The sequence below is a fragment of the Anser anser genome (assembly GCF_964211835.1).
Source record: "Anser anser genome assembly, contig: HAP1_SCAFFOLD_197, whole genome shotgun sequence".
NCBI lineage: Eukaryota > Metazoa > Chordata > Aves > Anseriformes > Anatidae > Anser > Anser anser.
In genome coordinates, this window is record NW_028153644.1 from 77,094 (window position 1) to 89,365 (window position 12,272).

General features: G+C 36.9%; 1 pseudogene across 1 annotated transcript in view; it reads left to right on the forward strand.

Annotated features, from left to right (window-relative positions):
- LOC310891706 (adhesion G-protein coupled receptor V1-like) overlaps positions 1–12,272 on the forward strand; it is a 72,941-nt pseudogene that overhangs the window by 11,794 nt on the left and 48,875 nt on the right. Inside the window, exons 8-13 of the transcript in view lie at positions 6,191–6,223; positions 7,973–8,099; positions 8,188–8,373; positions 10,223–10,403; positions 11,018–11,181; positions 11,819–11,942. The product of the transcript in view is annotated as an adhesion G-protein coupled receptor V1-like (transcript). The remainder of the gene's footprint in view (positions 1–6,190; positions 6,224–7,972; positions 8,100–8,187; positions 8,374–10,222; positions 10,404–11,017; positions 11,182–11,818; positions 11,943–12,272) is intronic.

Below are 12,272 nucleotides of genomic sequence, written 5' to 3' on the forward strand. Positions count from 1 at the left end.
TGATCACTAGAAGATCCCATTTCAGAAAACATGGTTTTCGAACATCTTTATGGCACACAGGGAAGATGTTATTCCTTTGCGGGATTGGCTTGCTTGATTAAAAGGTGGCTGGTTAATGCATGTAGTTCAGAACTAGTTATTTTATTCTACCTTGGCTACTCATTACATTAAAAAGGCAATCCTTTTCAGAATAAAAACAGAGACTATTGCAAGCAGTTCTCCGCTTTCTTTCTGTGGGAGAAACTGGTTTGTCTCAAGGAATTTTTTTAGAGTCTCTGGCACAAAGGGGGAATCTAGGATTAGAAATGATGGTTCAAGTTTTGAGTGTAAGGTGGCCAAGAATGCAGAGTGGTATTGAGGTAAACAAGTAAGTAGATAGAAGTAAGCAGCATGAAAGGGTAACTTTTTTGATTCACGTGTGTGAAAGTACAGTTTTCTGCCATTTATCCTGAGTTACAACTGTAGGCTATACCTTGAAAATGGTGGCTGCAACAGGGATTGAACTGGCAGCTGAACAAATACAACCAGTGTTCTGCTTTTGCTGTGTATGGTGCAAGCCGTAGGCTCTGTTGATCATGAAGTGGATGGTGAAAAGTGTGCCAACAGTAAGCAGCTTTCCCACACTTGGCAGGGTCAGAGAGTGAACCGAGGAACAGGTGGTCTGTCCTGGAAAAAGAAGTAAGCAAGGAGGAGATAGAATCTGAACTTTTCTCTAGACCTTGGTAGCATCCCTCACTTCAACTAATTAGCAGAAGCCAAGAATGAAATGACTGCAGAGATCATCCTTTCAGTACTAGACATGACTCTTCAAATTAGGGTTGAAGGATACTGGCAGGGTTACGTGTACGCCCGTGCTATTGCTTTCAGCCTGGTTGGTATTTTGTGGACAAATAGAAGATTTCAGTTTCCGAGGCTGGCAGCCAGCACCTCACAGCAGTAGTGAATGAGCATGAAAACAAAGATGCACTGTGCTGTAGATGTGCTTGTACTGTTCCGTAAATTGTAGCATAAGTCAGCGAGAAAAGAAAGCATGTAAGAACTTTAATGAAACTACAGACATAGACATATGTTCATAAGCATTCAATGTATTGCAATTATTAATAGCACGGGTAAAATAATCAAAATAATTAGTTCTAACAAGGATGTATTATTTACGGCTTAGTGGTATTGTCAAGGCAGTTCAATTTTAAATAAGCTTTAAGTGCATCCATAACTATATTTTTTCCAAGCCATTAAAAACAATGTTATCCTTTCTTGCTTTATGCTCTCTATACTTAGACCACAGATATTAAAACTAGCTCTGAATTTTGTCCACAAACTGGAGGAAAATGTATAACATGAAAAATATGATTCCAAAGAACACAGATGAGTAATGATGAGTAATGAAGGAGCAAGAGAGTCTTGTATCTGCTGAAGCTTCTTTATATTTTCTTTTTTTAGGAGCAGATTCAGGTTGAATGCCTGCCCTATCTGAATAGGCCTGAATTGAGACCAAGCATAAATAAAACCAGATGTCTGTAGTGAAATCTATGTGAGAAAGGAAAGACCTTGGTCTTCTTGATGAATGTAGGTGGAACAGGCCATGGAAATTGTGTGTGTGCTTTGTGAGAGCATATATGCATACTAGGGCTGTTCATTTTACCTGGTAAGCACAAACAGAAATCAGTTTTTTTTAAATCTGATTGCTGTTTTTTCCTTCTACACAACGTAATCTCTCACTGGCAGTTATCAGCCCCCCAGTTAAGGTGCAGACAGCTATCAGTTTGGCACCTGGCACAACCAGAGGGCCAGAACCTGCAGGGTATGTGGGCTGGGGACGTGGCCTGTGTTTGTGCTCATGAGTGAGTGGTGGTGAGACTGAGAACTTGGAGACTTTGGGATCTGGGGATAAATCACTTTTATTTTGTGGAAGTGATAATCAACAAACAGACAACTGTTTAGGCAGTCCTTATGCTCCAGCATTTTTTGAGTCTTAACTCATGGAAGTTAGGATGCCAGAACAGATCCATATGCATATGTTACGACATAAATCTCATTTACTATATATAATAAACTGAAGCAATGTTATTTGAAGATTTTTATTGTTCTAGTGATTTCTGTGATGGGATACAGATTTCCATAGGCTGACATTCTGTCATCAGTTTATGTGGAAAATGATTAGACCTATGAGTTATGAAGTAATTTTTTGAAAATTACAAATGTAAAATACAGACTTGACTATTTCACTGTGAAATATCTGGCAGTTTTTAAACATTTTTGGGTTTTAGAGGTTGCTACATGTCAAAAAGTTAGAAAAGCATAGGAGGGCCATTTAAATCACTGTGTAGTGTTGATGGACAGGGCTTAAGGGTTTATGTGTTGTGGGTTACTCACTGCCATACTGCTTAATGGAGCTAGGATTTTCTCCTTACTTGGTAATTCCCTTTGGTTAGTGTCTGTTTCAAAACCATATCTATCTTACTTATGTAAATTTTCATAGAATCACAGAATAGCTTGGGTTGGAAGGGACCTTAAAGATCATCAGTTTCCAACCCCAGTGCCATGGGCAGGGATGCCACCCATTAGATCAGGTCGGCCCACAGCCTAGTCCAACCTGGCCTTGAAAACCTCCAGGGATGCCTCAAGGGTTTGATCAGACTGCGTTTTAACGGGGAAAAAGTCATTTGAAAATAGTAGAATGTTGAAATGAGTGCGCTGGACACCTACTGCTTGTTTTCATTACTTCTCAAAATAACAACATATCTCTCCTGCTATGACTCAGAAAAATTAAAATAGCCTCAAAAATCAAATAAATGATGGATTAAACCTGGAGAGAAGGTGTTTCCTCTGATGAGAGGCACTATGGAAAGTCTAATGTGGCAAATCCTACTTTAATGCAGTTCTTTAGAGCTAGAGCCTGCCTCTAATTAAATCAGTAGATAATCCTGAAAAAATTGAAGAGGGGGTGAACACTGAATGCAAGCAAATTGAGTAATGTTCCACAAGCAATTTCACTTCCCCCTTTTTGAGATACCCTGATAGAAAAGAAAGTCTTTTAGAGAAGTGTGGTTTAATAATGACAGCCATGTAGATTCACAGTGGAAATTAAGTTTCTCATGTGTCTTTCAGAACACTCAGGTTCTGCAGAAATTCCAGATTTTGTCAAAAGTTATTAACTTCAAAGCTATTTTTCATTTATTTATTTAATTATTTTGTGGTTCTAGTTAGTTCTTAACATTGAAATTCTCATGGTACCTTAAACTTAGTCAAAACTCTAATTTCTCCTATTTTCTTGTACTGCATGTTTAAAAAAGTGTAAGAAACATTTTGAAGCTCCTGTCAGTTGTCCTAATTCATCTGTAGTTCTTGCTACATAATAATTATGATTTTTTTTACTGAAAGAATTTCCCTAATGATCAGTCATTTCACATTAGTCTTGTTGTATAAGAAATGCTTTACACACTTTGAGGTTGTATTTCTTTTGGCAGCATCATAAGCATTGCCAGGGTTTACTGTCTGTGACGATATGAAACTTCATGTCCATACATAGCCATTTTACAGGAAAAAATAAGCTGAGGATAAAAACAGGGAAGTGGCTTTCCCAGTGATTGGTATCACCTTATTCCTGGTCAAGAGTTCTTTTCACTAGCTGGAGGAGCTGCTGGCCACGGTTAAGCCACCATGTCAAAGCAGCTGTTTTAACTTTTATTGCTGCTTCTGAATAGCCCTCTTTGTCCTGTTTCCATACTGCTGTCAGAGGAACACCTAAAGAGCTGGTTTCACATACCACGAGGAGTGAAACGGGACTGAACTGGACCCGTGTAGTGTCAGGCAGTCTGGGAGCATCTCCTCCGTGGTGTAAGGGTGGTATATGAACGCCCCTCTGTTCTTCGAGGTTGGAAGTGCACGTGGCAGGGGATGGGGCTGGTGTCCTGGCAGCTCTCTGGTGGCACGGACCCTGTGTCCAGCCCCGTAGCTCCTCCGGGTCGATCTGAGCTGGCTGCTGGAAGTATTATGCAGCTATTTGCTGAACGCTTCACCTTGCCTGGTTTAGCCCTGTATGGACTTAGGTTTAGCACATGAAGAGTACACTGAACCGAAAAGCAAGCATTTGGATTAAAAGGATAAAAGTTTGCAGGATGTGAGTATGATAATTGCATTACAATGTAATTGTTCAAAACAATAGAATTGGGATTTTTTTTTTTTTTATTATTCCTAGAAAAAAGTAAACCTGTGAGAATACTTTACAACAAACATTTTGGATTTAAATTTAAAATGTACTTTCCTAATTTATCTTTGTTCTCTTAATTCTTCTTTTTTTTTCAATACTATTTTTTAAAAATTTCTTGTTAGGGATATGCATTCTATGTTATGAAAAGTTACATGTATATGCCTTAGAGTATAGATATAAAGAATACTACTGAGTGCACCATTCTTCGAATCACAGAATGGCTCAGGTTGGAAGGGACCTTAAAGATCATCCACTTCCAACCCCTCTGCCATGGGCAGGGATGGCACCTACTAGATCAGGTTGGCCACAGCCTCATCCAACCTGGTCTTGAATACCTCCAGGGATGGGGCAGCCACAGCTTCGTTCATTCATTGTTTGCTTAACAGCATCTTGGAGCTGGAAACCTAAACCTAGCTGCTTCTATTAAGTTTCTGCATAGGATGTTTTATGACTTTTTGGAGAAGTAACTAACATTACTGTGCCAGGGCAGTGATAGCGGTCTGACCACTCATGATATCAGCCAGAGAAAAAAAATGACCAGATAATAAATAAATAAACAAACAAACAAACAAATAAGTAAATAAATAAAAGGATCCAGGTGTTCAAGATGGGGTTTGTATGGAGAAACCACCTGAACAATGTTCTTTTTTACCAGTTGATGGACTGAATTTTACTGGTTGCTTCCTGACCTGAAAGCTGTCTAGGTTTAATACATATCAAAAGCTCACTTGATATAGTGATTCATTTTTATTTTCTGTTGTAAATTATTTTACTAACAGCTTAGCGATATAATTAAATTTTAGCATTACCAACTCTGGAATCTTCTCCTTGATCTTTTCATTGTGTTAATATTTTGCTGTTTTTTGAATGCTTTTGCATGTTTCTGAGGGAAGGGAGAATGTCTCAATATATACCTAGCTTCAGTGAATATCAATAACAAATTTCAATTAATTCAGACTTCCTATTCGAAAGAACGTCTGTGAATGTATTTACTTCTCAGAATTTAGAGTGAACTCTTGTCTGTATTGAATTCCAAATTTAAATTATTTTTGAGATTAGTGGAGCCCAATTATCACCTTACAAACACTGTTTTAATCTGTTTTTGGTGCTTTGATAGACGATACAGTTTTTGTATTTAATGTATTTTTGATTAAGAAAGCCAAAATACATGATTACTATTGCAGAATAATGCTGCCCTTTTGACTGACTTCATGTGGCAGTTTTGTTATAAATGCTTGGTTGAAACTTGATTTAATTTTTTAACCTTTTGATTAGCAAATACCTTTTCCTTTCCCCTTTTTCTTTTTTTTTTTTTGTCCCTTTATTTCCTTGTCCCCTCTTTTTCCCCTTTTTCTCCTTCTGCTTCTCTTTCTTATATTTGTATTTATGTTATACATGTATATATACTACTTTGGTAATCTGATTAACTAAAAAATTGTTGTAAATGAGGTTTGCTGTGATTTTGTGCCTAATTACTTTTCCTTGTGTACCCATCAGTACTCTTTCTGTGCTTATCTGTTTTTATCATTACTTTGTCAGACTGATGAAACACCATATCACAGAGGCACGTAGATGTATTTCCCTAATAAAGGGTTATAATCGTGGATGGCTGCTGCAGTTGTGATCACGCAGTCAGTAATCAAGCTCTTTGAGGAGGGCTTGGTAGGGAACACCTTGAGTGGCTCTTGACATGCTGAATTGGTCATGGGGTCACTCCTCCTAAGTGGGAACTGCCCACTTGCTGGCCTTTGTCAACAGGAAAATGCCAAGCAAGCAGGGTTCCCATAAAAAGAACATTATAAACTTTTGGAAAGTAAAAAGAAAGCCTTCTTTTTTTTCTTTTTCTTTTTTTTTTTTTTGTCCCTTTTGTTAGTTTTTTGTTCTTTTATAAGATGGGTAGTATTGAAATTTTAGTAAGTGGCACTTTCATTACTTTCTACATCCTCTTTTTTTTTTTTTTTTTTTCCTCTGTGTTGACAGGGTAGAGACAGAAAGGTTTGTCGTGTTCTTTGGGTAAGTGCGGTGAACTGTTTTCTGTCCTCAGTGAATCAATGCTTTGTTTCAGAAGTGGTTGGTTTGGACAGAAACTGTCTTTATCATTTCTTTCCCCCCCAAGAATCACGTCTCTGCATCTCTTCAGACAACGCATGCTTCCCCTTTGGTGTTTCGTTTGATGGCATGGGGTTCTTGCTTGAAGGCATTTCTTTATGTAGGATCTGTGAATGATGAAAGTTATGAATGCATGGCTCAGTGTTTGATATTTGAGTGTTTCATGGAATAATGAATTAATTGTTTTAAACTGCTACAAATACAGTTTGCCCCAACTAAATGGCTGAACTGATTAGAGTTACAGAGTAATTTTCTCTAGTCAAAGACAAGGAAAGTTATCTTGATTTAGACTAACATGCATATAATTTATATAACACAGGTTATTTTTTCTACCGACTTTTTTTTTTTTTAAACATGTAACAAACATGAGCACGTTACTCTATTAAATAGGTATTACCTATTTTGCATCCTGTACCCTGTCCTGTAGACTGTGCTACAACAATGCTAAGTTGTTTTTGTGTGTGTAGGTTCCAGTTACTTAAAACGTGCTTCTGGACACAGTTCTGGGCCTGATTTCAAAAACTGGATATAATAGATCACATTTCTTCATGAAATAGTGTTTGATAAAGTCTAGGTTGTAGCACAGTGAAAGCACAAAAATATGTACAGTATGCAGGACCACGATTTCATTGAAAAATACAATACTGACAGGAAACGTGAAAGATGCAAAGGAATCTAAGTACCTAAAACTACATGTAATAAATCATATGCAGACCATCAATCTGAAGGTGTATTCTTGATGCATCCTGCAATAGTGCTTCTCTGGAATTTTTAATATAAGAAATTTAAAATGATGAAAATTACTGCTTCTGAGGAAAGGCAAGCAAGTAATATGCAAGGTTCATTACTGTTATCAGATACTGCCCATTCCTGTCACAGAGTACGATCAAGATGGGTGTAGGAGAAGCCCAGAGAGAGAAATCCTTTACTGAGAGGAATCTGAAGTATGCGTATTTGGTCAACGTACTTCATTCTTGCACCATTCAGCATGTGCTTTAAAGGAGTAATGAGAAAGGGGAATGAGTCTGAGCTACTGAGAGCAGGTCCAACATTTTGTAGAGTCAGACAGGGATCCTACAGGTAGTCTCCACATCTACAGAAGGCAGGCTAACACAGAGCTGAGGATGAAATCCATGGTATCGAGGGTCAAATTTCTGCCTCTTTATGTCAGTAGTAAACTTTGACAAACAAAGCAATAATGGAAATTTATGCTTTTCAGTGTAATCTCAGCATAGGTGATTTTGGAATTTCCTTTATACCTTGATCCAAGTACAAAGTAGTTCTGAATTTAACTAACTTTTTTTTTTTTTTTTCCTGGCACTATTCTGTTTCTTTTCCTGTGTGTTGTGTGCATGTGTTATCAAAAACAGACAAACAAACAACAGAGTTACTAGCTATAAAAAGCTAATCAGAAACAAACAAACAAAAAGTTACTTCAGAGGCAATTATTTATTTTATTTATTTATTTATTCATTTTTTACGAATGGATAAAACATTCTGATGTTGTATCATTCTTAACTTGTTTTAATCCTTGTAGGTAACTGTTGGCTTTCATAATTTATTCATAAAATTTGTCAATATCCTGATCTCCTCTGTATGGATTTGCTAAACAGAGTTGCAACTTGAAAAAAACCTCTTACCTTCCTTTCTCAGGGTCAGTGTGGAAAATCAGATACTGAAATACGGGTTTACTACTTGTGAAATTACAATTTTGGAAAACGATGATCCTGGAGGAGTGTTCGAATTTTCTTCCTCTTCCAGAGGTCCCTACAGCATCAAGGTAGCTATCCGAGTAACGTCACTTAAACATTACAGACGACTTAGTTCTAACAGAGTGCTAGAAAAAGATTAATTTTATTTTTTTGCAGGAAGGGGAGTCTGTTGAGCTGCAGATTGTTCGCACTAGAGGAAGCCTCATCAGACAGTTTCTGCGCTACACTGTAGAACCAAGAGATAATAATGAGTTTTATGGAAGCACAGGAATTCTGGAGTTTAAGCCTGGTGAAAGAGAGATCATAATTACTCTACTGACAAGGATGGATGGGATTCCAGAGGTAAGAATTAATATTTTTCTCTCTTTAAATTGCATTCACATACATATTTGTTTGTCACTTACTAAAATATAGATGGTTTCACCTGTAAATACCAGCAATTTTTCTGTAACATTTGAAGGCTTTCTTTTTCTTAAGTGTGAGAAATAGATAGAGGAGGAGTGACTGAAAGGCCTATAAGATAGTCAAGCACCATATGAAAGCACTTTATATCAATACAAATCAGGTCTTGTCAGTCTTGCCTGAATATTCATTTCTCTGATATCTCTATTGTTTTGTAATCCCAGAAATCTGCACAATTTGAGGCATGTGTCTGTTGCTTTTCTCTTTGCTTTCTGCTTTTCTGTAGCTTGTTCCCTTTCCTGTGCATCAGCCATCCTGGATTCCATCAGGAAGTTTGCAAGGGTTTGATTTTACCACATTTATGTTAACATAAATTTTAGCTGCTGTGATTCAGCATTTTTTGCTGCCTTTACATGCACATTCCTATGCTGTATTTTGCATAAGCAGTTAGTTGTGTTTGTCTGATCCTGCTAATGAGCTGATCTAGGAGTAAGATGTCAGAAAGCCAGCTTTACAAAACATAAAGGTTTTAGGAAGGTTAATAATCTTTTTGTAGGGCCAGGTGGTCATCAGTCATGGATTGAAGGAGGGATGGAGGACCATATGATGAGGAAATCAGGGGATCACAGCAACTCCAACTTCAATTGCATAGGCTGCTGTAGAAATTCAGGTTTCTTTTCCCTACATACTCCAAAGAAAGGAGACATAAGAAGTCTGAACTCCACTACAGAAGCCAGGAACATAAGTTAATCTAGTAAAACTTAGGCACTAAAACAGCGGGTTATTTAATAGTTCCATTCCCAGTTTTTACTAGTTCATCAGCAGGCTGAGATAAAAGTATTTCCCTGCTTACAGCAGTATTATTAGACTAGGTAAGTCATCCTGCTGAAATGCTCAGGCAAAAACATACGAATTGTAGTGTCAGGACTAAAAAATAAGGAGGTCCTTTTATACTCTTCTATCTCCAAGAGTGGCCAAAAGCCACATACATGAGCAGGACATATATAATCACTTTCCTCCAGAATGCCATCCCAGCCTCCAATGGTGGGCAGTCCAAGGATGTCTGGAGTAATGGATGGTATCTTTGGGTGCCTTCAGATTTTCTTTCTGTTAATTGAAGCAGTTACGCTTTGAACGCAGGTAAGGTTTTAGCATCCATGACATTCTGTAGTACTGAACACCATTGTTTAATTGAATTGTATGTGAAGAACCAGTTCATGTGTGTTTCTTTACTGCTAACCACCAGCCAGTTTCACTGAGTTCTCCCCAGTGTAGAGTAATGCTGTTTTCTAGATAGATAAATGCAATATTTTTTTCTAATGTTCTCTGATACTTTTTTGAAAGTACCATGTCCCATTAGATTAATAAAGCCAGTTGATCAATTCTTTCTAAATTAGCATGCTGTCCATGGTTTAAAAATCTTTGCTTTACCTGTTACAAAGCCAGGAATCTTAAGAAGTCTTGGAGGAAAGAAAATTTACATTTCAGAGTGTGTTACAAACATTACTTGTGAAATTATGCGATTCTAAATTAAGTACACAAAATAAGTCCTTGCTTATAATAATAATAGACTCTTGGAGAAACTGATGCTTTTAGAGATAGAAAGTTCTAACAATTTCCTTTATTTGATAGCATTATACAAACGTTTATTGCATGTAGAATGTGTGTGATTTCATTTTAAGTTTGTATCCCTTTCTGCCTGATGGGGGACTGTGGACTATAGACCATTTTGTTTTTGATGTGGATGTTGAATATGTATTTTTGTTCTGACTGAGTTTCCCTCTTCTAGCTGGATGAGCTATATTCTGTGGTACTTAGTGGCTACAGTGAAATGCCAGGCAAGTTGGGGAATGCCACAATGGTCAATATAACCATTTTGAAGAATGATGATCCGCATGGTATCATTCAGTTTCTACCTTACGAACTAACAGTAACAATAAGTGAAAGCAAAGGAGAAGTCATCCATACCGGTAATTCCTTTTTATTAGAGTTACTTCTTTATCTGCTGTCTGCTTCTGCAAGTCTTATTTTCCCTGTTCTAGGATAACAGAAGTCTAGGAGACTTCTTACTAAAATCTCCACTCAGGACTTTACAGATTGGTACAATGCCAAGCAAGATGAGCAGCGGAGAGTGAAGTGGAGAAGTATGGGTGTGGAAAAACAGAGGGATTAACTGAGTAAAAAGGATTGCTAGAGAATTTTCCAGACAGGAGGGATGGAGTACTGATGTATGTGCAAAGTGCAACGTGGAGGTAGTAGCTCTGTTTGTGGAGAATGAAGAATGGGGTGTTATATAAGAGAAACATAGAGTTAAATCTTCCTATGGGTGATTTTAATTGATCTATTCAGTTATCAATTACTTTTACAGGCAAGAATTAACATGTGAAATTAAAGCAGTTTGCACTGCTTTAGTAATCTGTCTTTGTGTGTCCTTTTCTGTAGCACTCCAACATGTTACTGGTTTCATAAGAAGTGAAATTGGTTATTATTGTATTTCCTTTTTCTCAGTTTCAGATGTTTCAGATGTTCCTTTTTGATTTCTGTTGCTCTGAATATGCACACTGACTCTGTTTATGTTTTTTAGCTGTTTACAGAGTTGTAAGAAATCAAGGAAACTATGGAAATGTTAGTGTGTCTTGGGTTGTTGATCCAGCATGTACCAATGACGTCTATCCAGAGCAAGGGACTATTTTATTTGATAATCTGGAGTTTTCAAAAAATATCACCATTTACTCACTGCCAGATGAGGTAAACACTTTTACAGTGTTTTGGGGTGAGAATATGGGACAAAGAGTAAGTACTAAAACATTAGAGTATAAGGAGAAAAAAGGAATGTGTGTTTCTCAAGAGCCTAATAACTTGTAGGAAATATCAAAATACTTGGGTAGAACTGAGATAATGTCTGCAAATCATAGAGAAATTTCAGAAGCTGTGCATACCTCTAAACAAAAAAGGTAGAAGCTGAGAGTAATTGTACTGTGGTAAAGTTATAGGAAAGTTTGACTGAAACTCGTATCTTGATAACTGGAATCCTAATTTCAATCCTAATCCTATATGCTGATAAATTTGAAGTAATATAAGAAAGATTACACCTAATGATAAATAAATAAAGCTGTAAAAAAAACTACATGTATCAGAAACATAAAACTGGAAGGTAACTTTTGGGTCATCTGTGCAAGATAAAGAGGAAGGGACTTACTTACAAAAACTGTAGATGGATGATAATTTCTGTATAACTGTATGAATTATCATCCCTCTTGAGACACATAAGGACTGACAAATAAAAACAACACTCAGAAATCTCTGGCTTATTAATCCCCCTAACTTTTCATTTTAAATTCTTCAGTGTTTTGTATGCTAGAAATTAATGTCTTAATACTTTCAGGTGCCTGAAGAGGAGGAAGTATTCACCATCAGTTTATTCAATGCTACCGGTGGAGCCAGGCTGGGCAATGTAACCACTGCAATTTTACAAATAACAAAGAATGATGATCCCATTTATTTTGCAGGTTAGATATTATTGTTTATAAATGTGGAATACATACACTACCTAAAACGGATTTTTTTCACAAACCAGATCATTGCGAAATCGTAATCCCAAAAGAGCAAGTGGAAAAGCTCCCCAAACTTTTTTTTTTTTTTGTATTTAATTTATATTTGTTTCCTTCAGAACCTTCCCATTTTTTTGTGTGTGTCATTTTTCTCTTTGTTGATGTTGAGATCAGTTAGGAGGCAAGGTACAAAATATTCTCTCGTACCTGAATTATTTCCTACCTTTATCACATACATCTTATTGTTTCATTGAAGAGGAAGATCCTACTAGAGAGAATTAAGAAAAC